General features: G+C 47.1%; 1 long non-coding RNA gene across 2 annotated transcripts in view; it reads right to left on the bottom strand.

Annotated features, from left to right (window-relative positions):
- Positions 1 to 3,071: 3,071 nt before the first annotated feature.
- Positions 3,072 to 27,591, bottom strand: part of LOC135420853 (uncharacterized) — a 115,470-nt gene continuing 90,950 nt past the window's right edge. Inside the window, exons 2-4 of one of the 2 annotated variants that reach the window (XR_010433752.1) lie at positions 16,685 to 16,812; positions 6,262 to 6,403; positions 3,072 to 3,294 (exon numbers count right to left, since the gene is read on the bottom strand). This is a non-coding gene — a long non-coding RNA (uncharacterized LOC135420853). The other variant, XR_010433751.1, reaches the window with a different exon arrangement.

The raw sequence follows: 27,591 nt of genomic DNA, 5'->3' as shown, positions 1-27,591 counted from the left end.
AGCGCTGCCCCTCGCCAGGGCGGCCCTTCGGCCCCAGGGGAGTGTGAGCTCCACGCACAATCCACGCGTGACCCAGGCGGAGAGGGCCGCATAGGTCTGCAACCCCAGGATTGCTTTAGGTCCTGGGAAACCCTCAGGAAAACACTCCCGGAGTGCGAAGGACGTGCTTCTCGCGGGCACCAGAGCCATCCCAGCCCGGCCAGGGGCCCGCGGAAACCTTCCCCGCGACAGGGATGGCCTCGCTCCTCGGCCGGGCAGAGTTTGGAGTAACGGGAGGGAGGAGAAAAGGAAAGAGCCGCATTCCTCCTCCCCGGGCAGCCGCCGCCCGCGACGTGCCCCGGACACGCGGGGCCGGGCCGAGCCTTCCCGCCTGTGGAGCGAGTGTGTGCGGGCAGTACCTGCTGCCGTCGGGGACCGAGGCCCTTCCCGCGCCAGGACGCGGCTGCCCTGGCCCTCCCTCCCCGCATCGGCTCTGCCCCGGGAGGGGTGCGGGGGCTCCTGTCCTCTCCGCTGCCCCTCGCCCACGCGGACACGCCTTGGTACCCCGAGACAGAAGTAATCCTTGAGGTCACAGCGGCTCGGGCTGTCCAAACCCACGGACGGTGACATAATAGGGATCAAAAGCGCTTTGGTGAACGCTATTCATCTGGGTTATTATTTAGGGAAAGGTGCTATTAAATCCCTGCCGAGTGCCCAGAGGTGATGCTCTGCCAGCGCCCCGGGAAGGGCACCTGCCCGCGCAGGCAGCACGTGGCCCCGAGTTAGCAATTAAGGCAGGGACACGTTTTAATCTGGCAGCGCTGCTCACAGTGCCCTGGGTTCCTCGGCTGAGGTCTTTATTAGTTACATGTATGAGCGAATATACTGGCTCACCTTTTTTTTTTTTTTTTTTTTGCTTTTTCCCCCTTCTGCGGACGCCAGACCGAGGGCTCTGTAAACTGTTCCTCGCTGTAATTATTCGTATTCGACATTTAGGCATGCAATGCTCTCTCTGTGCCTGTCCTAGCGCATTTTATAAAACTCTTTGTCTAGATGCCGTCTCGGATATACATGATCAATCTCATAGATAATTTTTTTCATTCTTTAAAAACCTGATGCTATAAGAAGTACTTTTTTTTTTAAAAAAAATTGTAATTATTATTTTAAAAAACAGCTTCCGCCAGGAGAAAGTCGCACTTGTTTCCAAAAACAATTCACAGCAGATAGTGTAGATATCACTTAATTCCTACAGAAATCAATGTGAAAATTAGATTTATTGGCTACTTACATTGTTAAAAATGACAAAGTGCTCCCTTTTATTTTCATAAAACCACAGAAGACCGAAATCATTTAATAAAGAATCCACCTAGTTTAATTTCACTGTAGGTCTCTTGCATCGAAACCAATTCTTCGAGCCTTTCCCTCATAAACCTGCCTTCCATTCTAGTATTAAGGACAAAAATAATATTCTCAAAGAGAGTTAAAGTAGCAGCATTTGTTTGATCCCTGAAAAACCTTTCACGGCGTTAGCCGAAAGAGATCGTGTAAATGAAACAGGATCCACGTTTTTAAACCTTTCGGTGTTCTCTATTAGCCCCAATAGTTTGATGATTTCTATTTGTATTTTTTGAAAAAAAACAAAACGTCCCTTTAAAAAAAAAATTATTTAGTGTATTTAAAAAAAAAAAAAACGGAAGAAAGAAGAGGAGAGAGAAGGACCGCCTGGCCGCCAGCGCTGCCGGGGTAGGTGGCGGCCGAGGCAGTGAGGGGCCGGCGGCGCGGCCGCTTCTCCTCCCGCTACTTGTTGGGTTTCGCTGCGAGGGAACGAAAGCGGCGGGCAGGGCCGGCGGGCAGCCCCCCACCCGCGGGCAGCCCCCCGCACATCGGCCCGGGCCCGGCCCGGTGCGTCCCGTCGGGCGCGGGGCAAACTGGGGGAGCGCTGCCTTCTCCCCAGGGCTCGCTGCCCTCCGCTCGCCAGGACCAGTGCGGGGACAGCGCTGCTGTCCCCGACAGCGGGCCGGGCAGGGGCCGGGCCGGAGGGCAGGAGCCGCGGCCAGGCAGGGCCCGCGGGGCCCGGGCTGTGCCTGCCCTCCCGCCCTGCCCGCTACGCGGCCGCGCAGCACCGCACCTAAAGCCGCCGGGATTTAGGATCCGCGCCCCGGCATGGGAGAGAGCGTCGATAAAATTCTGCGTATCAAATGAGCAATCATTTGTTGTGGTTACGTGTTGGGTAATGAAAGATGTTAGCAGGATCAATAAAAATGAAAACACTTTTACTTACATCTTGAATTACTGTTTTAAGGAGTGAGCTGTGGTGATGCAACAAACCAGAGAAAGATCTACAACCATCAAATGTCCTCAAATGAAATCAAAATGAACGCGTGTCACCCTTAGGCTCACCCCCGGCCCCCGCCCGAAAGCTCTCCCTACTGGCGCACCCCCCGAGAGGGCTGAGGGCCCCCCCGGCCGGCCCGGGGCCGGGCCCAGCTCCGCTCGGCGGAGTCATCCCACCACGTCAGTTTATTTCTACTTCGAAAGAAAAACTCTGCTATATTCGGGGGTGTCTAAAGGTCAAATAACAGGTCGTAGCCCGAGGCAAACGGGAATTTTAGAGGGACGAGGAGCCAGCCAGCTCCACGGCATCCTAAAAGCCTTCCCTCAGCTGCCGCTAAATAATAAAATATCTACGCATCTCCATCGTTTATTCCCGCGTACAGCGGCCCGGCAGGCACACGCTCGGGAATCCGTGCAGCGCCCGAACCTGCGGAGGAACCTGCTCGAAATCGATCCCCCAACCCGCCATGGCCGTCGCTCCGCTGACTTATCCCAACCGAAATAAAAGCGGGGCCCTTATTAGCAGAAAATTATCCGGGAGATCTATTTCGGGGTGAATTCACGGTGAATTTAGCAAGAAACTGCCCCAAACATGGAGGCTGGCCGAGCTCCGGGGACCGCTCCCGCAGGCAGCGGCCGCATCCCCGCGCCGGGGCTGCGCGGTGGCGGAGCGGGCGCGGGGCTGGCGGGGCGGGCGGCCAGGGCGGCTCCTCGCGGCCCCTACGCGCGGCCGCGGCCGCTGCTCCGCGGGCGCGGAGGCGCCGGACGAAGCCTCTCCCTCCCCCGCCCTGCGCGCACCCCACTCCGCGGGCGCGGGGGAGGCCGCACGGCCCCCGCTCCCCGCCACCGCCGCCGCTCCGCGCCCCGCCCCGCCCCGCCCGCCGGCCCCTCCGCCCGCGCCGTGCCCCGCTGGGCACGCTTACCCCCGCCGTCCGCCGCACGCCGCCGGGACGGGCATCCGCTGCCTCCTAGATTTGCCCCCTAGGAGGAAAAAACTCAAAATAATCATCTATCTGCATAATTTCAGATGAGAACGAGAGGAAGAAAAAGAAGAAGAAGAAAAAAAAAAAACCACCAAAACCAAAAAGGCAACCACCGCGGCTGCCACGCCAGTCCCGTTAAAAAAAAAAATAAAGCACCAAACCCTCATGAGGTGTAGGAGAGATCTTTTATTGGACCAACTTAAACGCAAGAATTTACAGCCAGAATTACACGATCTTCATCAGCCCAACAGGCACCAGAGGCAGAGGCACAGGCAGCAATTTGTGTATTCCCTGGGTCTGCAGGAGATGAGATGGTTTTGGTGGAGGAAGGGGGTGGGAGAGAGGACAGACCCTCTTTCCCCCCAAAGAGCCTCAGTTTGTGGCTCAGGTAAAAATAAAAATAGGAAAAAGGAAAAAAAAACCACAACGAAAAATCTCTTCAGTGCCCCATTTTGCTCCATCTTTAAGTCCAGTCCAGGATCAATTCTTTCCCTTACATCCCCAGTCACAAACCAACAGCTTCCAGCTAAATCTTTTAAAGGTTAAAAGGAACAAAAATAGAAATAATAATCAAGGGTTTTTTCTTCTCCTCCTGCTTGTAGGACAGCGCATTTTGGTCAGTCTAGCCTTGCATTTAGGGATGCTACTTGCATTTGAATAGCTGCCTGGCTGGTTATGGATCGGGAGGCTATGAGAGGAATCAGTATGCAAATTGTTTCAGTTACAATCGAAGGGTTCGATCTGGAGAAGGTGCCTGAGCGGAAGTCGCTGTCAGCCAGCGGTGCATTAGGCTGCCATTGCCTCTGCCGTCTGGGCCTGCTCTCCCTTTCCCTCACCCTTTTTTATGCTTGTGTACAGGTTTCTCCGGCGGTAATTAAAACATACACACAAATCAGGGGCTGCTGCATATCACGTTGGTGCCTTTTGCAGGCTGCGGGCACAGGGAGAGGGGGAGTGGAGAGAATATATCGCCATGCTGCTGGGGTTATTATTATGCAGCAAGGGTGAGGCGATCAGTGAAATAAAACATTTATAAATGGTTTCGTGCTTACAGTAGGAGAGGTGGGCCGGGGGGGCCGCCCAGGCGCTGATCACACAGTGCAGGCTGCAAATCGATAACCCTTTCCTTGTAATCCCAGTAATTGTGGGAATCACGGCTCTCTGTTAAAGGGACAGTGGACTGCAGTGGGGGGTGTGGGGGCTGCGCTTCCAAAGGCCCTGTCCCCCAAGGGCCCACCCTGGCCTCCCCAGCTCTGCCTGGAAGGCAGCTGGCAAGGGGCAGGGGCAGGCTCTGGCCCCACTGAGCACCATTTCCACAGCCCCCTTTACAGTTACAGTAAGGCCCCTTCTGTCACCTGTGGCATCCTCCACCCAGGGCAGGACATGTCCAGCACCCCTGGCTGAATGCAAGGAGGGGAAAGAGAGCAGCCCCCGGGGGTGCTCTGTACCTGTCAGATCCCCATGAATCCAGAGATGTTTTGTTGTGTGGCAGAGAAATGAGAAGGACTGGTGAAGTCTTGGTTGGAATCAGCCTGGTGTGAGTCGCCCCTGGTCCTGGGGTGCCCTCGGTACAGCACCCCAAACCCAGCTCTGCCCACTGCCCCCTGTCCCCCAGGTGTGTGGCTGCGGGGCCGAGGTGCCCGGCAGCCTCCAGGGCGGCCGGTGAGGGGGGTGCATGGGCAGGAGCGCCGGGGGCATGGGGCCCTGCTCCTGCCCTCTCCCTGCCGCTGACCATCTGTCATTCAATTAGGGCTGGGAGGCAGCTGAGGGGCTGGGGGGAGTGGGGCTGGGGGTCAGCGACCCCGCGCACAACGGCCTGCTGCCTCGCCGACGAGAAGAAGTTCAAATGTTAAATGCTCTCCGGCCCCGGCTTATCCAGGGCACTCGCCTTTGGAGGCAGTGCAGGGGTGAAGGGCATCAGTCATTAGCACTTAGATTTCAGCTCCGAGGCTGACCCTGCCTTCTGTTGGGGGATTTTGGCCTGAAAAGCCTTAACCCTTCCAGGGCAGCCCACACTCCTCTCCGGCCCCCACGTGGGCAGCCCCAGGCTGGCGCTGCCTGGCCAGGCTGCTCCCGCAGCCTCCCCTGTAGCCTGGGGCTGCCCCCCGGCCAGGTGGGTTTGGGCGAGAGGAGGGATCCCCGCAGCCCTGCCCACAGCCGGCCTCTTCCCTGACCCTGCCGAAGGGGTGAGCCAGGGCAACAAGTCAGTGCCAGCAGGGAGCCACGGTGTGGCCCTGTGCTGGAGGAAGCACACACGACCTGCCCACCCACGGCTGCACTTCCTGCAGGGTGCCTGACACCCCCTCTCCTTCTTACAAACAGACCAGAACAAATTGATGAATTGAGCTTCCACTATGCTAATTTGGACATTATAAATATTTAACTATCAACCCTAGCAGCCAGCCAGAGAGGGCTCCTCTCTCCTTTACATGCCACTTAATCTAAAGTAAATGTTTGTCCCAGAAGTGGCTAGGGCAATCTGGGCATCTCATTCCCTGCCCCTTCCTCCCTCAGGGGAGCCAAGGGGATCTTGTCATATTTGACTCACTTCACAGAGTCTCCCTGCTGGCCTGCCTCCTTGTTTTGGGTGTGTTAAGAAGCTAACCTGAGGCAGAGATTGAACTGAGGCACTGTTCTGACTAGGAGGATTCTGACACTGCGTCAAATCAGACAGGTCTCTGACCACATCACCCAACACTGGGGCTGCTCTGCCTGGAGCAGATTTCACATGTATCCAGAGGTGGAGAGACTCCTGACTCAGGATCAAGGCAAAGAAGAATGAGTTACCATGCTCTTTCAATAGAAACATGCTCCTCTGTGTCATGCAAACCCACAACATCCATAATTTCAGTAGGATGACACCTATCAAGAGACCCCATGGCCTTCATTTTGAGGACAGATTATATACCCCTCGTGATATCAGCATTTGATAGATTTGATAGATTTTCATGTTTGATATACTTACCGTTAGCTGCTGAAGGGGACTAATTTTCTGTTTCAAGATGGGAGCACATCACAAGTGTTAATGATTTCAGAGCTTTGTTTTTCTGAAGGGCTTGAGCAGCTGTTTGAAACTCTTGGCTGTAGCAGTTTTGCAAGTTATTCACCTTAAAGGCAAAAGAAAATGTCACTCAGAGTGGTGCAGGGGTCTGTGGGGCTTCAAACAGCTCAGCTGGGGCTTGGTCTGGTATTTTTAAAGCATTTGTGTGGCAGCTGTGCCACTCACATGAAGCAGCAGGTCTTGGGAAGTTGCCTTTCTGTTTCTGAGCTCTGTCAATTTGCTAATGAGAAGCTTATGATATCTGTTACTTATGCTGACTCTGTCTCTCACCTGCTGGCAAAAAGTGAAGTTCTGCTCTAAGGAAGAGTGCCCTGGTTCTTTGGTACATCGCTGGGGTGGACACCATGTGCCACTGCACAGTCAGAGCTCACAGTCCCTCGTGACAACCCCTGACTAAGCACAGAGCATGGCATGATAAAATAAAGGCTCAAACTGTGCCAGGTGAGTCAAGAAAATACGGAAATATGGGTTTTCATTACCTGAGCACGCACAGTGACATCAACCCCTACATTAAAATACACACAAAACCAGGAAACAATACCTTGCCTGTAAATTTGTGTTGGTGGTTTTTCGTGCTGTCTTGCTCTCCTTTGCCTGAGACAAGCTGGTAGCAGGCTGGTAGGGTCCTGGTAGAAGGGAGGGTCCAGCCCATTGGGCTCTAAAAGCAGGCTAGGTGCTGCACTGGAGATGTGAAACACTAGTTACTTTCCTATAGGGTCAGATATTGGATTATCAGCAAAAGTTAATCCCAGTCACATGGCAGATCTTACATTTGCTGTCATAAAATCTATCATTATTTAATAGGCATGGAAATCAAATTCTTCTGTGGACTATGAAGGAAGAATCTTTTAAAAATGTCTGTTTACCACAACAGACAACATATCGATCATCAGTTTTGAGATCTCTCAGACAATTCAGAGATGTGTGTGCACACAAGCTGGCAGCTTGCTTTGCTGTGTTCACTGCCCAAAATCAAATCCCACTAAATGCCATACACTCAGCTTTCTGATCAGGTACATTTTAAATTCTTTAAAGACTGCTGTTTTATTAAAGACAAATACTAAGGAAATTACATAGTATCAACCTGCCTCTAGTGATGCTCACAGGTACACACAGTGAGGAGATACACTCCTGACTTTTGCCACAGAAGAAAAACTGCCTTCTCTGGTGGAAGCTCACCAGTATTTACCACTGTGAACAGCCTCATCTATTTTGGCAGCAGAAAGGGGCTGATCTTATCCTGACTTGAGTCAACACAAATTTTTTCCCTGGTATTAGGGTCACTGGGATGGTTAGAAGGTGGACCAGGTTGCTTTTTTCTTTGCAAAGTCTACAAGCAGTGTATCCATCCCTCAGTCTCCCCATTTCTGCCTTGTGGTCCCTGGATGGGAGTTGTGGGATGAAATAGAAAGGAAAAGTTGCAATGCTGGTGTGGGGCATGGAGGAGCTCCAGCAGGTTACAGCACCATCCCAGACCTGGACTCCTCCAGCTGGTGACAGAGCTGTGCCTGTCCCTCCTCTGTGCCCTGGTGAGGTAGTTCAAGTCATGACAAAGGGCTCTCCTGGGTAAGGACTATTAACTGCAGGTGAGTTATGATTTGCACCAGATTTCCTGATTAGAGACAGTAACCCATTTCTCATGGATTGCAATACAGTATTTGTAGATGTGTTTTTCCAAGTCCCTGTTTGTGGACACCCCAGGGCACTCCACGAGCTGCCACGGCTCCATGGTCCCCAGGCTGAGCCTGCTCTGTCCCTGGCAGCCAGTGGCACCTCTGTGACACCCAGCACTGAGGAGAGAGGAGGGGGAGCGAGCACCCTAAAGCCCTCTAGCTTTAGAACTAGCACAGTCTTTAATCTGCACATATTTTAAGGTGTGGGGATCCCATAAATCCTTCCACATCTGGGATCGCTTGTAATGGCCAGTGTCAGGAGTTTACAGAAGAGCTTTCCTAAGATCTAGTGCCCAGAATCAATAGCAGCTGCAATTCCAGGCAGGGGGATAGACCGAATCCCGATTTGATTCTCAGGTGTTTTCAATTGTATTTCCAGCAAAAAATTATTGTTGTTAAGTGATTCCTCTGGTCTGGTTGTGCCTTTTGAAGTTGCCTTTATTTCTTTGAGCTCAGATTCCTTGAGATCCTCTAGGTGCTCTGTCCTCAAACTTGCATGTATCTAATAAACCTGACAGCTTCCCAGCAGATGTCTCCATCTTCTCCATTTTCTCCTTTATTGAGGAGACAGACTTCACTGGAGAGTGCATCTTAGCTAGTGTGGCCAAGGCAGGCTCCTTAGAGAGCTCCCAGAGACCCAAGTCATCTACTCCAGCCATGGAGGAGCAAGGGGACCTTGCCTGGCAAGGCAGGGTTTGAAACACCCTGCAGCTCACACTCCATTCTCCATTTTCTCCCTTGCCCTTGTTTTGTGCTCTGACACCATCAGCTCCCATCCGATTGGAAGCATTCATGCTGCTGTGGGGTGAATTTTTTCAGGTTTCAGCCACTCCACCTTCCCATGGGGAATGCCCCTCCTCATTAACAGTGTTACCATTCCTGTTTGTGCAAGCGCTGCCTGGGAGCACCAGGAAAATGGAGTCTGGAGAAAAGGGCTCTGTTTTTCAGTGTTTGGCCTGGGTCACAGCATGCTGGCCAGGATTGCTGACTGGACTCTGTCCTCTCCATGAAGCCCTTCTGGGTCTGTGCTAAATCACGAGCAAGTTTGGGCCAGACTTCCCTTGGCTGTCCCAGTTTGCTCTGAAGTGCCTACATCTGAATTCCTTGTGGGTGGAAAAAAGGAACATGGAGGTGATGGGCAGCATCTGTAATAGGAAATTGCTGTCTGCAGATGTGTATGTGAAGGAAAGCCTATGTCAGACAATGGTATCAAGGGATAAATTCCACAAGTGAGTGAATCCATCTGAGTGTAAGACACAGGTTGTGCATTTTCCTCAAGAAGGAGCTGAACAGCTTCAAGGATATCAATCCACTTTATGAATGACGTGGTTTCCCTAGCACTGTCCATGCTTACTCAGTAGGAGAGAAGACAACAGGCAAATAAACAGATGTTTGGTTCATCTTGGACTAGGTTTTGACCTTACTCCTTTTGCATTTAGGTGGAGCTATGCTGGTAGTTTTGCTTGAGTAAAGAGTTTGATTATATTCCTCTCTTGAAGAAGAAATGTGAGAGTGTCCAAGCTGAAACACCTTCTAGAAAATACAACCTTCTCTCCTGGCTGGCTCTGCAGGTGGGTAGTGTGCAGTGGGAGATGCTCTTTTAAAACAAGCCTTTGTCCATTGAATACAATGGAGAGAAGCTTGTTACCACCACTAAGTATAGAAATTTCTCCCGCCTTTTCTTTGCACAAACGGAAATCTGATTGCTCCTTCTAATCTTCCCCTGTACACCTGGTGTTGCAGTGACCAGTGACAATGTGGCCCTGATAAAGACTTCAAGAGTGGACCTATTATCTATATCCCAGAAACGCTCCGATCATGTGGGAATAGTTAAAGGTAAGAAAATATATATAACAGGTCATCTGTCTTTCAGCTCTAGTCAGCTCAGAGGTGGAAACAGATTGACGCAGCTGGGTGCAGCCATCCCGCTGGAGCCTGCAAATGCCGGCCAGCAGAGCTGCAGCAGGCACGGAGCACAGCCTGTGCAGTTCCCTGGGAAGCTGTTTGTCCGCGGGGGGTTGGCTGTCAGCTTCGGGGCAGCCAAAGCACTGAAGCCGCTTGCTTGCCAAGCCCACTCTGATGAGATAGTGAGACTCAAAGCTGGGTGTGGTTCTCTGTCCTGTAGGCACGTGGGGTGACTTGACCTTTTGTTGATCCAGTTGCCCCTGCAGCCCCAGCACTGGGCTGAGGCCAGCGCTTGCTGGCAGAGGCAGGGAGCTGGCTGGCACCTGGGGGCAAGGGATCTTGGGCGAATGAGGCAATGCTGACCCTCCCTGCCACCCGGCCCTGATGCTGGGGAAGAAGCTGGATGCTGAGACCTGCAAGCCTGTACACTGCTCTCTGGGTATTTGCTCATACACAGTATTGTTGTGGGCAGGGTGTAACCCCTGGCCTCTAGTGCAGATGGCTGCATAAAAACAATTAATCTTTTGGAGAGCACTGAATGGAAACATTAGTGCCTCGACCCCTAACACAGGTGAGCATCACTGCCCAACACGAAGGCCTGTGTGCATAGGGAGCTTTTGCTGACTGCAAGCTTTCGGAGGCTTGTGAATCTGCAAGAGAAGGCAGAGAAGGATGGAGAAATGGAGTCAGGGATGCAGACAAGCACTGCACTCTCCTGGACAAGCACTGGGGCAGGAGCCTCGAGGAAAGCCAGTGAGCCCCTACGGGTGTGGGCTGGCCAAGGGGCTGGGAGAGGTGGGCAGCAAATACCCCTTGCTCTTATTCATGCCGTGGAAAAGGCAGCATGACATGGCTCTTTGCTCCTGGCAGATAACCTGGAAGCCATCTAACAAATACCCCAGCTTCACCTATTTCTTATCCCAGGGGGAATCAACCATCTGCAGTTTTGCTGGCTGTGCTGGACAGGAAGGCATAGTTCATTAGCAATTTATACGTTCAGTTTGTCTCCTAAAATGGATCTTTCCAGCAGCAGGGATGTGTCATTTCCCTGTTGAGATGCTCCTGCTTTCACAGTGGTGACTCCCAAGCCAATCACTCTCAGTTTGAGCTGGAGTTACCAGCGTATGTAAATGACATAAATAAGCTGCAGGAGTGGGGTCATGTAACTGTTTTGTTAGGTTCTGCCCTGTCAGTCCTATGTCATGGATCCTGACAGAATATTAACATGTTTGCATATGTAAATGTGTTAAAGAGAGCATCAGCTGAGGGAATACATTAAACCCAGTCGTCCTTCCAAGTTGATTTAATCTGACAGCACCTCCATTAAAAAAATAAAAAGCATCAGTTTTCCCTTTGTGACTTGATGTACAGTAATTAGCTTGTTAGAGCAGGAAACACCTCCTTTCATAATTGATTTTGCACCCCTTTTACTTGGATATCTCTGACAAGCTGTTTCTTTTTCCCCAAGGACACCATCAGTACTTCCCATGTGTTTGGAATTTCATGAATGTGAATAATGAATATGATTTATCCCTCCACACTCCCATGCACAGATAATATATGTAGCCAATTTGTGAACTGGACCTTGCATCAGAAGGATTGGTGTCAAAGTATTAATAGTGCAGTGACCAACTGTGCACAGGAATTGGGGCCCAGCTAAGCAGTGATTTTTCTGGGCTTCAGCGAGGTGGGAATGGGGTGCGCCACGTGTTTGTCACCGGGGAGGAAAAAAAAAAGAATGAAGATTTTCTGAATGGTCCTGTGTATCTAAGTTAGCATGCCAAATTGGTTGCTTATTACAGCTGGCACAGTGCCTTAGCAGGCTAATGTGTTAATAATGTGTAATGTTTCTCTTAGGCAATGGCACCACTCTTCATTAGCGCGTCTCAAGCCCTGTCACTGTTGCTTAGCTCGACATTTTGTTTCTGATGTTCGAGTGAGGGTATTTGAAATCAGGGTTTCAGATCTGCTAATACATGTCACACACTCTTTAAAAATGGATTTTAAAAGGGCCTCAATAATTTTATGGCTACTAATAACATTTGTAGCTATGTGAGCTAAGCTAATGATAAGAGTAATCAAATTTCATGTTTCACGGCATAAAATGAGCAACTGTAGGGGTCAGGAAGGTATTCACTCCCTGCCCTCCTCCCCTGGGAACCACTGTCTTTTCCGGTTGGTTCAGTAGATGAGCGGTGTTTGGGATGTGAAACAGCACAGTGCTGCAGGGAAGTTCAGGGTCTTGCACTGTACAGAGCAAGGATCTTATTTATAAGCATCAGAATTCTGGTTTCCCTCAGCAAATGGAGCGAAACATTTGAATGATACATTTGTTTTGCACTAATTATATCCCACGCTGGCATCAAATATATGAAATTGAGCTGCCCAATTTTTGTGGCTGTTTGCTCAAGTTCCCTGAATTTGACATATGAGCCTCATATTTCTGAGTGGCCTCAGCTCGGCCAGGTAACCCATCTTCTAATTTTTCAGTCAATGAGGGTGCTTGTTCAGGCTTTCCTCAAATTTCTATGTTTTCACTCTCTCTATTAGCAAGTTTGTTTAGAGCATTTCTTTAGCACTGAGAATAACTGCGAGAGGCATCCGAGGGAGCCTGGAGTCACCAGCAAACACCTTCCTTGGCAGGTACCACCACAGGGCCACAGTGGGATTTGGCAAGGCAACAACTTGTTTAACTGATGTCTGGTTTTGATAAAGACTTTCAGTCCCTTGTTTAGCCAAATAGTGCCTAGAGCACTTTCCAGCACCCATACTTCTAGTGTGATGTGTTTTTTAAAACCTTTTAGTGCATTGTGCCAGTGATGCAGTGATGAGCCTAAAAGGCCTCACTTAACACAATGTGTAATAAACCAGATTGTGCTGAATAAAAAAATCCAGCACAGACAGTCAAAAAGCTCTCTGTGTTTTTTAAGCAGAAAACCAGCTTTAATAATTTAAAAAAAAAAAAAAAAAGAAGAGATATTTTCCAGAAAACCTTGGCATCAGGCTTTGCCAAGAGTATTTTTTTAAGGCTTGGAGTAGATTGCCATAAGGGGGCTTCCTGGTACATCAGGGAACACAATGGGAAAGGCTGAAGTTAAAGACCCTTTAATTGAGGCCTTGAGAATGGTAAGTATAACACTTCATTGCTCTGTTTAGGGGATTTTGAGTATCTCTACCATCAAGGCTACATTTGTCTGTAGGATTAATCACTTTTTGATCCAGAGGGTTTAAGACAGACAGCTTACTAGGAATGTGCTGCATGGCTCTCCCAGGCTGGCAATTAGCTTTGTTTTTTCATATTGTCTTGTTTATTATGCTCTTCTTCATCTCTTTTTTTTCTTACCATCATGTTAATATACTAACTGATTTTTAATCCATTTTAATTCCATTTTTAGCTGTGCTTTTGGGGGATTTTTTAACAGAGGACTTTTATTAAAATCTCTGTGTCAAATACAGAACAAGAAAAACTCCTGCTGCTGAGCAGAGAACAGGTCTGTACATAGATGACACTGCAAAGAAATCCTTGGAGAAACTCAAAGACATAATTTTGCTCTATTTTAGGGCTTTATCTCAAGACTTTCTGAGGTTCTCCTGCTTGCTGGAAAATCATCAAATATCTGAATGATGCCCAGCACCACTTAACTTGAACACAAACAGGCTTCTTTGGGACGTCGTTTGTACCTCACATGAAAGAAAAAAAATATGTCATTGGAGCTGTGTGTGTGTCCACTCAGGAATCTGTCCCCTGCTCTCGACAGGCTGTTTTCTCCTACATATCACTGGCCCTGAAGAGCAGAGAAAACACATACCCTGTGCCCATACTCCTAGTCTTTTATGGGCTAGCACAGAAGATGCAGGATGTCTTTATTTCCTTCTCACGTGTGCTGTTTGAATGGAGGGGTCAAGCAGGGAGGGGTTCCTGAGCTCTAGACCAAAAATGTCCATCAAGACTGTGGCTGGGAGGTATCCATGTGCAGTTCTCACATGGGATGACACATGTATGGGACCTGTGAACTGCCAGCAAATAACACAGTACTTGGCAAAGCCCCCCCAGACCTGCCAGCTTGCTTTGTAGCTGGAACCAACCCAAATGTCCTTGAACGCTACCTAAGGGCTCGGATCTTTTCTATTTCCAGATGAGGCTTTACCCTGAATCTGCTGGGTGGCCTTGGTTAAGCAAGTTCACTGCTCTGCATCCACTTCCCGCTTGGGAACCTACGGGAATGATGCTGACCACTTTTACACAGCATTTTTTTATACCCTGAGGACAAGCACAATCTCAGGACTGCATATTGTTGTGTAGAACAGCGCTCAGTTGATGTAACTACAGCATACCAAGCCAAAGCTTATTGAAATACATGGGACTGCAATGAAATGACTTTGGTCAGTTTTGGATCAGATGCTCAAAGCTGTAAAATTTTTTTTGACCTTCTGACATCTCCAGTGTGAAGTTACTAGCACAGTCAGAGCTGGATGCAGCACGAGCCACGCTTTTCTGTCACAGGCAGTTTGTCTTCCTTTTTCCTGGCTCTTCTTTTAATAAATGTAACTTTTTCTCCTATGGCTCAGGCATTGTGTTGAACCACCCCGACAAATGTTCTCAGGTTTTTAAAATATTCGGTATTAAAGAGATCAGGCCAGATGTGTTCTGCTGCCTTCATCACTCTAGGTTGTGTACTCTGTGTTGAAATGATTATTGTCATCACCTGGTGAAAGGCAGCTGATGAAAGACTCTCTCTCCCTCTGATGAGCTATCTATCCGCCCCTGCCCAGTGCAGAGTGCACAGGTTTTGTTTTTGAATGATATATTGCTGTGTCAAAGTGGCTTATGTGCTGCTTAAACTTATGCTGGTGAATGATAGAGAGTATGTATTAAACAATCTCACTGCAATGGGAGCTGTATTTTCTCATCTCCATCTTTGGGAGCACCAAAGCCAACCCCCCCCTCCATGAGCCTGGCAGGGACTCCTGGACAGGATGTCTGGGTACATCTGCCTTCACACTGGACATTTTCAAAGGAATACAATTGGATACCAACCATTTTAAGTCTTTTTAGAAGACACAATTGTCCTTTTTTCCCCACCCTATTCTGTTGATGAAGGAAACTGTTCTACATAACACATTTTGAAATGTTTTGGGTTTGGGTACCTTTCCCATAAAACCTTTTCTGTTCTCAAGTAGCGTAGCTTTTGTTTTCCCACTTGTCCCCCTTTTACTCCACTTTAATCCTATTTTTTCCAATTCTTTGCAAGGTTCAGCAACAATAGCTAAGAAGGGATAGAAGAAGAGGAAGCTGTAATATTTCCATTTTGAGTCTATTGCCAAACTCCCAAATCATCTCCCAAGGAAAGGTTTGATGAACAAAACATATTAAAACCACCATTTTGCCTTGAAAATGTTTTGAATGGAAAACTCAATTTTCAAAGCCTTCCACACTTCCACAGTCCTTCAGTGTATCTGGTGAATTCTAGCATTGCTGAGCAGAGCCCATAACACGAATAAGACCTTTCCAAACAACTGAGAATAATTAAAAAACCCAAAGTGCAGACATTTTCCCCGTGTAGTGACACAATCAAATACTTAACCAAAAATAATGTAATGAAAAGTCTAGGTCACAAAATGGAGTACTTCAGCCTGGAAAAACAGTTTTCTGACCTTCTGGATTTCCTCTATCAGAGCACTACCATGCAGTGAGCAAACCCTATTTCTTACAACAAAGAAATTTAGCAATCTGCGAGGCTGTGTCACCTTGCTGGCAGAAACACTGAGCGGCAATAGTGCTGAAAGTCAACACTAATAGCTGACACCAAATTAAACTGCCAGAGTTTGTGTGATGTAGTTCTGTCACCCTTTGACACATTTGATGTGAATTCAGAGGCTTCTGCTGTAAACTCATCAGCAGAGCTCATGACGCATCATCTTTACATATCTGTCCATCCACATTTGTCAGCAAACTGTGAGCCTCAAATGACTCCAGCCATTGGGATATAGATTGCTTTACCTTCAAGTATAGTAAATAGAGTGTTTTAACACTTGTGATACCCTCAGCTCCAGCTTTTAACTGACAGAGCCTTGTTAGCTGCACTTCAGCCTTTCTGTGTCCACGCTGAACATGGTGATTGATGAGGGCTGATTATGGCAGTGGGGTGGCCCATCCCTTCTTAACCTGTGGCTCAAATCATCTCCAGTTTGCCCATGCAGAAGAGCAGCAGGCACACTCCTAAGTGTCTTCATGAAGTGCCTGATTGAAAGGCCACAGCCAATTAGGTTGAGCTGAAATGGACACTTGCAGGATGTCTTTGCCTCTCAATTTACCGTGTGGTGCCTGCAGAGAGCAGGCATTAAAAAAGTGCTGATAGCCCTCACGTCTGCTTCACCCAACAGCTCTCAAACCTGGGGCTGGTGTTTCAGCCCAGGAAACATGGCAGGGTGGCTGTGCCCTCACTTCACAGCCTTGGACTAGGAATGGCCCCAGCAATCTGAGGGTCAGATCCTGGTGCAGCACACAGTGCTCACAAATGCATGTCATGCTGTTGAGGCGGTTGTTCACTAATGACAAATAGATAACCTCCCCCCCAAATAACATGGCATTTCAAAACACGAACAACCCTCCATGTGTATTTCTCCCTGGGCAATCTGAAAGGGATTTCTAATGTTTATTTTTCTGTAAACCATTTAGTATTTCTGCAGTTTCAGACTGATGTCTTTTGGTTAAGAGTTCCTAGTTTTCCAACTAATTTTGGACTTACCGGGGTGTCCTCAGAAGACAGCAGGGGTCTCCTCAGATGCTGGTGTGTGTGTGAGCGCTGGACTTGATATGATGGTCTGAGAAAATGCTGAAGAGACTCACCAGATCTGTGCCATGCTTGTGTCTCCCCTATGGACAAGAAAGGAAAAGGGACTGCACTTTCTGTTTATGTCTCCATGGTATTTAACCCATGTGTAAACTTCCATAGCATCTTATTTGCCACATATTGCCCCAGCAGGTTTAATATCATGAGTAATTTTCTTCCACTGACTAGCTTTGCTATCAGTGTAAATTACCATGGTGAGAAAACTGTATTTAGGCTCACAGGAGGAAAAAACAGACCAAGAACAATAAATCTGATTTTTTTTTTATAAGTCTATTTTAACATACAGTTTAAAATACTAGCTTCATAAGGTAGTATGCATGCAACCATTCTTATTCAAGTGTGAGGTATAACAGAGTGGGAATAGAAACATGATACCCTACAAGAAAAACCACTCTATTTTCACCCTGTGTCTCCAAATCTCCTGCTTATATAGTACTGGTGTAAAAACATTGCTTGGTGTCCCATGTTCCAATAACCCTTTGCACCACTAAAATTGTTTCCAAAATATGGTAATAGAAGATTACACTTGCTCTGGAAAATTCTAAACTCCGTAAATTTGTAAAAAAATTTCCAGATTTCCTGTTAATAGAGTCCTGATGTCCAATGCAAGGTGCTCTATGGGCTAGAGCTGTCTCTGCAGTGTCCCAGGGAGGAGAAACATTAAACCTGCACCTACAGAAACTATTTATAAATGCACCTGACTTTGGCTTTTGTGTCATGTCATCACTGGGACCAGGGCTGTTTGTCCTTTCTTGCACCTTCCAGGTTGCCAGCAGGGAAATGTAATTCCCTGTCTGCAAAGGGGCTTGTCCCACCTCCTGTATTTGGCACCTTCTGAAGTAATGAACAGTATAAGTCTTATGGGTACATTTTATGGCACTCTTGATCAGGTGAAGGTTTAAATCAGATGAGTTAAAATGGATCCTGAGACGCAAAGCAGCCATCTCTGACATAACCTGGACTATGGCCAGTACACCACAGCATTCCTGCAAATGCATTGCTCGTATGAGCAATAACTACCTGGAGATAACACTACACGACAAGCAAAAACACAGCAACTAAAAACCATGGGTGCAGCAAAGGGTACAACTCATGTGAGGCAGGCAGTGGTGACCAGGGAAGTGATGAGGCCCAGGGAGGTGTTCTCCACTCAGCCTACAGCTCTCAGTGTGGTAACTTTATGCTGCATTTTCTTCTCTTTGGATGCAGTCTTCTACCCAGACTGCAGCAGCCCAGTAACATATCTCACACCAAGCCATGAGGTAACTGAATTCAGGGTGGTGCCCAGCCAGGACCAGTTGGGTTGTGTGCATGACAGATGGAGGGCTTCACAGCCTTGTCAGAGAAATATTTAAACAAAGTAATTTAAATAAGTTGTCTGGATAATTAGATATCGTAGCACCCTCTTCTGGCTCTCTGCATTCTCTGGATTGTGGCCACCTCTCTCCTTTGAGACCATTTGGCTCACATGGGTTTGCTGTTCACGGTTTTGGAGTTGCATCGGTCCCAGTCCTCTCCCACTTTCTAGAACCACATGACTTTCTAAGAGAACTACTTTTTAAACTTGTGTTTCTCACACTAAGTCCCTTCACAATTAACCTTTTTGTGCAACTTTTTTAGAGCAAAATCTCCTTTCTTATTTTTTCAGTTGGCGACCATGGGAAAAAAACCCCTGACGTTGCATGTTTTGTACAGTTCTGACTGTACTGCTATGAAGAGAGTTACTGCAAACCCATGAAACCAGAGGGGGAGATCCTGTGTGAGGAGCAGGGACTGCCACAGCTGGCAGAGTGGCCTCAGGGACCAGCAGAGTGGGGAGGGCCCTGCCACCCTCAGTGCTGCCACTAAGGCAGTTGGGGGCCGGTTTTGGGAGGTGCTGCTCCCTCTTCTACGTCCTCACTGTGAACCCAGAAACAAGCAATTGTAATTCATAATATGGGTGTGCAAAATTTTCTCTAAGAGCTAATTAACTGTGAGGGCTAATATTTCTGATTTAGGGTCCACGAATGTCATTATACCGTTATAAAATAAACTCTAGAAAAATAATGCCCTTTTAAAATAAAACATTGCTTTCCTTTTACCCAGTAGGTTAAAGTACTTTGTTCCATGGTACCAGCTTTAAATTTTTCATGTCATGGTGAAAAGGAATTTTTTAATTATAATTTTAATGCATTTGACCATATTTCGTTATGATACATTTTGAACCCAACTTGTAAAGGTGTCAGAAGGAAATATGTCTATTCCATAGAAATATCTGAACCATAAGAACACAGTTGAAATAACATAGTGCTTTTAAAGGAGCCAATTATTTATTTCAACTGTGATATTACATCTGTCATTAGCACATGTGAAATATTTGTTGTATTATTAGGAAAGTTTCAAATTCAACAGTTTCAAAGCTCTCAGAATTTACAGGAACACAAGGCACCAAGTTATGGCTCCTCTGAAGCAGTTCTGGTGGCAAAAATCATCCTTAAATCCACTTTAACTACTTTTCCTTGCTTTCCCCCTTCAGGTGACAAAGCCACCCCCCCATGCCCTGCACCACCCCACATTCTTCACTTTATTCCCTCGGGGCACTGGGCAGGTCAAACACTGTGTAAGTGGAAAGGGGATTATCTTTGCTTTGCAGGCTTAGCAGCTGAAGAGCAGAAATCATCACCACATCCCACTAGCAGCCAGCTGGGAGAGGGGCTGGGAGGTGTAGGAGGAAGGTGCTATCAGCACCCTGGGTAGCAGAGGGGCTCGTTGAGGGTCCCTGCTTGCATGGGGGCATTGTGGCCTCCCTGGGACACACATGGCAGCTGTTTGCCTGGGTGCTGCTGCCGTGGCTTTGTGTGCTTTGAGCCCAACCAGGTCACAGACACTGGGCCTTGGGTTCATGGACTGTCATTTGACTCGTTTTTAGTGCCAAGATTGTGTGTGGGCAGAGAACACAGCAGCCAGGCTGAGCAGTTTTCCAAAGACCACTGAGGTGACTGCTCTGCAGCATTGCCCCTGCCAGCATGCACCTCTCATGATCGTGGGCTGCAGGTTGGGCTGCCTACTTGGAGCTGAAAACACTTGGCAGATGTTACCTGTACTAAACTCTGTGGATTTGTTGAAGCTGCAGCTTTGCTTTGTCTGTCTTGGCCTCACTCCTACAGAATGACCCATGTCTCTCCTCACTCTCCTTGCGAAGGCAGCAAAACTGTTGAAGTTATTTTTTTCCATTTTGGCTGCCTGGCTCAATCTATGGGGCTTAAAAACCCACTTAAATCACAGCATACTCATAGATCAGTGACAGCAGCACCACTGCTCTGACAGCAGCAGGAGATCACAGTGAGTGTACCGAGGGGACACACATGCAGCACCCAAGAAAAATGTTTTTCTTTCGGGGATGCTCTGAAGCTGTGAATGAAAACACAGCTTCATCACCCTCCTGAGCACAGAGTTAGTGGGAAAAACTGCTTAGATGCTTGGCAGTCAGACAGGAGTGCCTCTTGGAGAGCAAAAGAGGAAAGGATCAGGACGGATATGATGAGGTTTTGATCAGCACAAGTAAAGAATTATCAGTAGCTTCTTCAGCTATGAGAAAAAAGAGGATTGCAGAGGATATTACAGATTTAGATCTTCCTTTGTTATTTATACCATGAAACTTGGATCTCCCTCAACCCTAAGCTAAATAAGAAGTCTCTGATACTTGGTATTTCCTTAACACTTTCTGTGCCAAGCTCCTCAAGACTCCTAAAAAACATCTCTTCGAAGCAGGACTCAGAGGTAGTACTTACTCAGACCTTTGGCTTAGTACTGGTGCTCACTCAGCCCAAATCACTCCTCAGCCCTTTTCGGTGGCTGCTTTTTGGTGGCAGCTTTTTGGCATATCTTGCTGATAACTCAGTATAGCTTATACACCTGATATGTCTAATCAGGGTGCTTTTCTCAACTGTCTCTCTCAAAATGGTTTAGTGCAGGCATTTTTTGATATTTCTGCCTCAGATTTCCCCCTCCACCTTTATACCACTCAGTTTATAACTCCCTGCCGGGTGTGTGAGCCCCAGAAGCCAGTGCTGGAGGAGCACAGCTGATGGGAGGCTGCTGCCTTAATAAAAGGAGCAACAGCCTCCAGAAGCCCAACACTTTCTCCCTTTCAAGCAAACATCTCTTTCCCCATTTATGGTGGACCAAAGGTCGACGATAGCAGCTCTGCTGCTTCCAGGGCTCTGCTGAAATTTTATGCCCTGGAATTGCTGTCAAGTTTAATGTTCGCATTTTATATAATGAAATAGCAATTGTTCCAGCTCTGCAACCTGCATGAATTCACACTGAAAAGATCGAAAATTTCAGGTGAATTTTCACAAACTGCTGAAACCTTCAGCCAGTGGCCTTACATTGGATTAAAAGCAGAGGTAAGCAGTATTTACTCGGGAAACTGAGCGCCAGACATACCTGGAGAATTCTTTCTGAACCTAATATCAATGTATTTGAGAGGAAACCATCAGAATATTTACCCTTTTGTACAGCTTCATCGACCTTTTCTTACAACCTCTTGTTAGTTTTTCCCTTTACAGGTTTTGGTATAGATCCTTGGGTTATAAGTCTGCGGTTCTCTGACACGTTAGTGCTTTGTAGAAAGGAAGGTCTCTCTGTTTTACACTTTTAAAATACAAAACCTCAAAATGATTGCCTCTTCAGTAGTATTTTTACATAACCATGGTCTCATTGGTGAAACTCCCATTGACTGCGATGGTTACAAAAACCATCTTTGAACTTTAAGGGGAAAACATTATGCTTAAAGGTGACAGTGATGTTCCCAGTACCTTCAAATCTGGTAGAGCCAGTGGTTTACCTAAACGCCAAACAAATGTCCCTTTCGGTAAATGAGTCATAACTTGGGGCTGCCTGGAGGCCCCTCTGAAACACCTGAGGACAATTTCCAGCGCTTACAAAGCCAACTCAGAGCTGATGGGTTGCTTCACAGTTCTTATGCATAGTTCATTTCATAATTGCTGTGAGCAGTCCCAGAGAAGCCTGCTCTTCACTCTGGTGGGGGAAGCTGCACCCTAAGGTCTAGCTACATTTCCAGATCTTAACATTTTAATTCATTCCCCTCCTGGCAAGTGGAAACTGGGATAAGCCTAAGGGCACAGGGTGATGCTGTGATGCTGAAGCAGAGATGATGAGCAGAAGATGCAGAGCCCCAGAGTTACCTTTGGTCCTTCTGAATTCACTTGCATGCCCACAGCAGTGCTGGGGGTCACAGGTTCACCAAACCCACTGCAGAGCTGTGCCTAAGCCTGTCCCTGGGGTGTCAAAGTAGCTTATGCTGCACTAGGAAGAGAGGAAGAAAAATGTCTCCGTGACTAGTAAGTCTAAAATGTGTATTATTGTCAAAGAAACAATAGCAGCATCAGCTGCTGCTGCTGCCCAGGAGCAGAGCAGTGTCATTAGTGGTGCAGGGCAGGGCACCTCCGGGGCAGGCAGTGCTGCTGCAGGCACCACATCCCTTCTCCTTCACAGCCCTGGGAGGCAGTGGCAGCAGCAGCTGAGCTTGGGAGCAGAGGCATGGGAGAAATTTGCCAGTGGGAAATGCTTTTCTTCTCCAAAGGACATTATGAACTAACCTGTAACTGGCGACTCTGGAAAACACAGAGGGTTATGCTGCTCCTCTAGTTCTTATTTAGCTGGCAATTTGCCTTATGCTTTTCAAAGGACTGTTAGTGGCCATATTTCCAAGTGGCTCTGTGCTGCTGATTGCTGCTGCCATGCTTCAAACATGTTTGAAATGTCCTTATTTGAATTATGACTTGCAACAGCTGTATTTAAAATCGTATACTTCACCTTCACTTTCCACAATCAATATTGTTAACAGGGATAAAGCTGTGGAGGGATAATAGAAAATATTTACTCATGTCTCTCTGTGCAGTCTTCCCCAGCCTTCCATTACTACATCCCTGATCTCACTCACCCTCCACCAAGGGGTGCATATCATTGCTGGATGTGGGCACCGTGTTGGTGCTGCCTCTGGCACCATGAGCACAGCAGCAGGGAGATGTGCTTTCAAAGCAGCTGGGAGAGGTGTTTCCAAAGGACCGGGATCTTCCCCAGGCGTGCAGCCCCTGGCCATGGGGCCCACAGGGTCCTTTAAACCATACAGGGGATCTTGCCAGACAGGACCACCGATCTTCCTGCACATCTGGGTGCCAGTGGATGTTGCTGCAGGGGCCAAGGCATGGGCAGGGGCTCACCCATGGAGAGGTGCTGCTCACCAGGCTGATGCTTGGTGTCACCTTCTCTCCCAGGTGCCAGGGACCACTCTGCCCACTGCATTTCTGGCTGCACCAAGGACCACCCTGCCCGCTTCATATCCAGCTGCATTGCCCCGTAAAACTATGCTGTGTAAAGGCCATTCGAGTCCTTTCCAGTTATTCTGGTAAGGCTTTCAATACCAGACTTATCTGATGTAAACTGATGCAGTTCCATCAAGTCAATGGAGTGATGTTGTTGTATAGTAGCTAAAACCTTCATTTGTTAGTTTTTATAATTGAATATACAACTCTTCCAATTTCAGGTAACAGACACCTTCATTTCCACATTGGCAAGGGGTTGATTTACTCCAATAAATATTGACCTGCTGTGATGAAGCATTCTTATTATCAGGATGTATTGGTATAGCACAGATATATCGATAGATTTTCAGGTCAATGTTGTATAAACATTTTACAATGACATATTTTGAACTTATGCTGACATGCTTCTGAAAATATTTGTGCTGGGGAGGAAGCTGTGAGCTCACTCAGTTATCTCTGACATGGTGAGGGCTGGGAGGATGACCAAAGATTTACTCATTTCGGGCTCTTATCAGTTGTTTTGCATGTACAAGCCCAAGCACAGGTCAGGAGTCTGTTTGCAGTGGGGACCCACTTTCAAAATTTGCCCCATAAATCATCCTTTGTTCTATCCATCAATAAATAAAGAATTACCGAAGTCCAAAATTTTCACACCGATTTGTACAGAAAGGTTGGTTAATTTGCTTTTCAAAAATTTCCATATTTGCATTTTGCTCCTCCCGAGGGCTGTGTGGTGGAGCTGGGGACCCACACCCCCCGCCCATGAGCAGTCTGGTAATTCAGTTCCAAAGCACGCTGCTAAGATAGCCTTCTTCCCCTGGTATTTGTGAAACAAAATCCATGAAGCTGCAGTGCAAAAGCACTCTGAGATGACAAGCAGAATGGTGTGTGGAGTAAAATATGGCACCTAAATTGTTTTAAGCATTTTTTCCCCCTAGAGCAAGAGACACTTCTTTTTCTTTAAGTGACCAACTGAGCAGGGGCATTTTCACAAGAGTCCCCAGCCTGGGCAAGGTTGAACCTCTTGCTCTGTCCCACTATGCAAGTGCAATGAACACTGGAGGAGGAACAGCCTATTTTTAATCGCTGTAATGGGTGAATTTTAGCTGCTCATTGGTGAGAAGCAGTTCTCTAATCCCAGAAGAACCGGTATCATTTGAGCTGTCAGCAACTGGCAGGGGGGATGGATTGTGCCTCTGGCTGTCAGGCAGCACTGCAAACCTCGCGGTGGACTTCGCTCCGTGACGGCGCGTTGGCATGCACGGTCCCCAAACTTCTCCCAACTTGTTTGGTTTATCTTGATTAATAAGCTCAAGTATTCGTAAAGCTGAGGCCTGCCATTAAGGAGGTGATAAGCCATAATTTGTAATAAAAGAGCTACCTTTTCCAATTGTCTTCAGCTGAAGCGGAGAGTCCCCCGTAATGATTTATTGCCTTACTGCCAGGCTCTTGATAAGTGGACACCAAATGGCTCCTCATTACTCAAAAGCTCCTCTGATTTCTTGAACCAAAGTCCTTTCCAAGCTCTTCTTACTCCTCTTTCTTTCTGAAGAAAATGAATCAAGGCCCTTCCCTCAGTAGCCTACAAACTATTTTAGCATAAAAAAATATCATAAATGAGAAAGGAGAAAATCTTGTTTGCAAAAGGGCTGCTGGATGAACTGCCTCTTGCCCTTTTGATAGCATCTTTGAAATGGAAATGGCCAGCTGCCTGACCTTCTGTTCAATGACCCTTTTTGTACAAAGTCAAATTGCAGTGGCTTCACAGCAGCAATTCACCTATGGACATAAACTAGATTTCAGGGGGGTATGGAGGAGGAGGCTTCTATCTGCAGTTTCTTTAGAATATTTCTTCCGTGTTAGTATTTCCTCTGTACACATCAAGAACCAAGCTTATTAAAAAAATTACTGGTCATAAAAGGTATTTAGAATTATACGCCAGTAGCTTACAGCTCTCTACTTTCTTTACACTATGGATGTATCAAGCCTTCTTTAAAAATCATTTATCAAAAAGATTTAGTATGTGAACAGTGCTACATGTAATTTTGAAAAAAATTCTATAATCAGTTATTGGATTGTGGCATTAATTATTTAACTCATTTTATTAGAACTCAAGGAAAAATATAATTCTAAGTAGAATGAAAGATCAGCAAAAAAAAAAAAAGAAAAAATATAATATTTTTAAATGTGGTCAGACTTTGGTGCTCAAATTTAGAAACTGGAGGCCAATGTGAGATATCTAAGTACTGCGAGAACCACATTCACTGTCCAATTGATGCCCTCACAGCTTAGTTTATCATGTGATACAATTGCTTTTTGAGAGCAGTCATTCGTTGTTAAATATATTTGCCAAATTCAAACCCATTCTTCCAGCTGGGATAAATCACTCATGTTCTATTATACCAGCTGAGAAGTCGTCCAAGGAGGTTTCCCAGATATTCACAGAAACATCAGAGTCAGGGTGCAGGTTGGCAGGAGCCAGGACTGGTGTGGGACACGGCGGGGTTTCCCTGGCTGGAAATCCGGTCTTTGCCTTGCACCACTGCCACAGCAACATATCCTTTATCTCCCAGCACCACGTCTGTCTCTCTGCCAACTGCCAAACATCATCCAGCCAAAAAGAGTGGGATGTGTTTGTTTTTTTTTAAGCAGTACATTTAACAGCATTTCAATTTCATCTAAAATTATGCCTGGATCATGTAAGCATAAGAAATCACTCATAGCTGTCAAAAAAAATTAGACCCTTAAGGTAGCTAGTACATCTTCTGATTAAAGAGCAACCCTGATTGTTGTTTTAAAGCTAACAGCTGGTATGTTAAAGCTAAAATCTGAGTGTCAATTAATTCTGTATCAGATCAGCTGAGAAAGACAACTGTGTGCAAGCATATGGTCATTGCGGGAATAAGGCTGCTGAAAGCTGAGGGTGTTTGATGGTTTCAGCCTGTCGCTCTTCACTTATGATATTGTAAATGAGGATAAAACAGTTTAATTCGTGTAACTGGCAGTCAGAAGGAGTGTTTAATTGAGGGAGAGGGGAGGGCTGGCAGCACTGTCAGGTTCTCCTGCGGTTGCTTGATGCACAGCGGACTGTGCCCAGTGGCAAGCTGCCCAGTCCTGTAGCACACACAAAAACAGTTCATAATTACACCATAATTCAATCTGAAGTCTTGTTTCCAATAAATCCCTCATGAAATTAGTATTCTACCCGGCGTCAGAGCAGGCAGCAGCCAGCCCTGCCACCCTGGGATGTGGCATGGAGGGACCCTCCTTGCCATCACTTCTGGCAAGGGCATGGTTGTTGCCAAGGTTCCTCTTGGCCACTGGCTGGGACCCTGATATGTTGCCACTGTGTCCTCTCCTTCTGCTCCTTGGCAATGTGTAGACATGGCTTTCCTATTTAGGATACACTAATGGCTTGGAAATTTTCTAGTTGATTGGACACAGTGCAACCTCAAAGGAGTAGGAAAACAACACTCAAAATTAATAGAGACAATACAGCATAAGAGATGACCCTCTTTCTGTTCCTGCTGGCACGGGTCAAGTCAGAGGAAGTTTCAAGACATACTCATGGGCCCCCAGGTTTAAAGGAGCACTTGTGCATTTGCTCAAGTTTTAAACATGTACTTGTGTCCATTCCTACACAACAGTGTTCTCAAATAGTGTGGAAACTGTCAAATCATAAAGAATTAATTTTTTACACAGTGTTTTGTAGAAACTATCAAAGACTTGATCCAAAAAGTGGTTTAGGTGAAATTCAGGTTCCTGATTTTAGAAACACCGTCCTCAGAAATACCACCTGGCTGCATTTTGATTTCTGAGGTACTTAAACATTATTTTGAAAGCTGAAAGTTCAAATGTGCACAGGTCCATGTTGTCAGAAGATCCTCCAGCATGACCAGGCTCAGTGGGTTGGTGCCTCTTGAGGTCCAAGAAAGGGACAATCTTCCATCTGCTGTGCTCTTCTTCATATCCCCCAGCCTTTCTTGTGCTGTCTGGCCTCTCCTTTTCACACAGCTGGGGGAAGAGGTGCAGTTGTTCTCTTGTGTTTTTGTTGTTGTTGTTGTTGTGTTTTTGGTTTGGTTTGGGTTGTTGTTGTTGTTGTTGTTTTTTCCCAGAGAAACCCCATGGTTAAGGCAGAAGGAGTCCTGGATTTCTCCACTTCTGCCTGAGAGGTTTGTGTGCAGGGTGTTATGGCTACTGAACTGTACTCTTCTATGGGAAAAGCTTGTGAGGAGGCCAGGAGAGAAATTGCTCTTCACCCCTCCTGTTGAGAAATGCAATTTGGAAAGGTCCCTGGAGACAGTGAGAGCAGCCACGAGCCTGACCATCTCTCTGAGAGAGTAAGGCACTCACCTAGCAGGCAGGATGGGCCCCGCTGGCCAAGCACTTCATTCAAGGACTGATGTAATTAAAAAAGACACAAGCAAATAGTCATCTGATGTTACTCCTTGTATAAAAGCATCTGAAATACTA

This window comes from Pseudopipra pipra, chromosome 12 (assembly GCF_036250125.1).
Source record: "Pseudopipra pipra isolate bDixPip1 chromosome 12, bDixPip1.hap1, whole genome shotgun sequence".
Taxonomy (NCBI): Eukaryota; Metazoa; Chordata; class Aves; order Passeriformes; family Pipridae; genus Pseudopipra; species Pseudopipra pipra.
The sequence above is the reverse complement of the archived record's forward strand: the minus strand, read 5'-3'. Positions and strand labels throughout refer to the sequence as shown.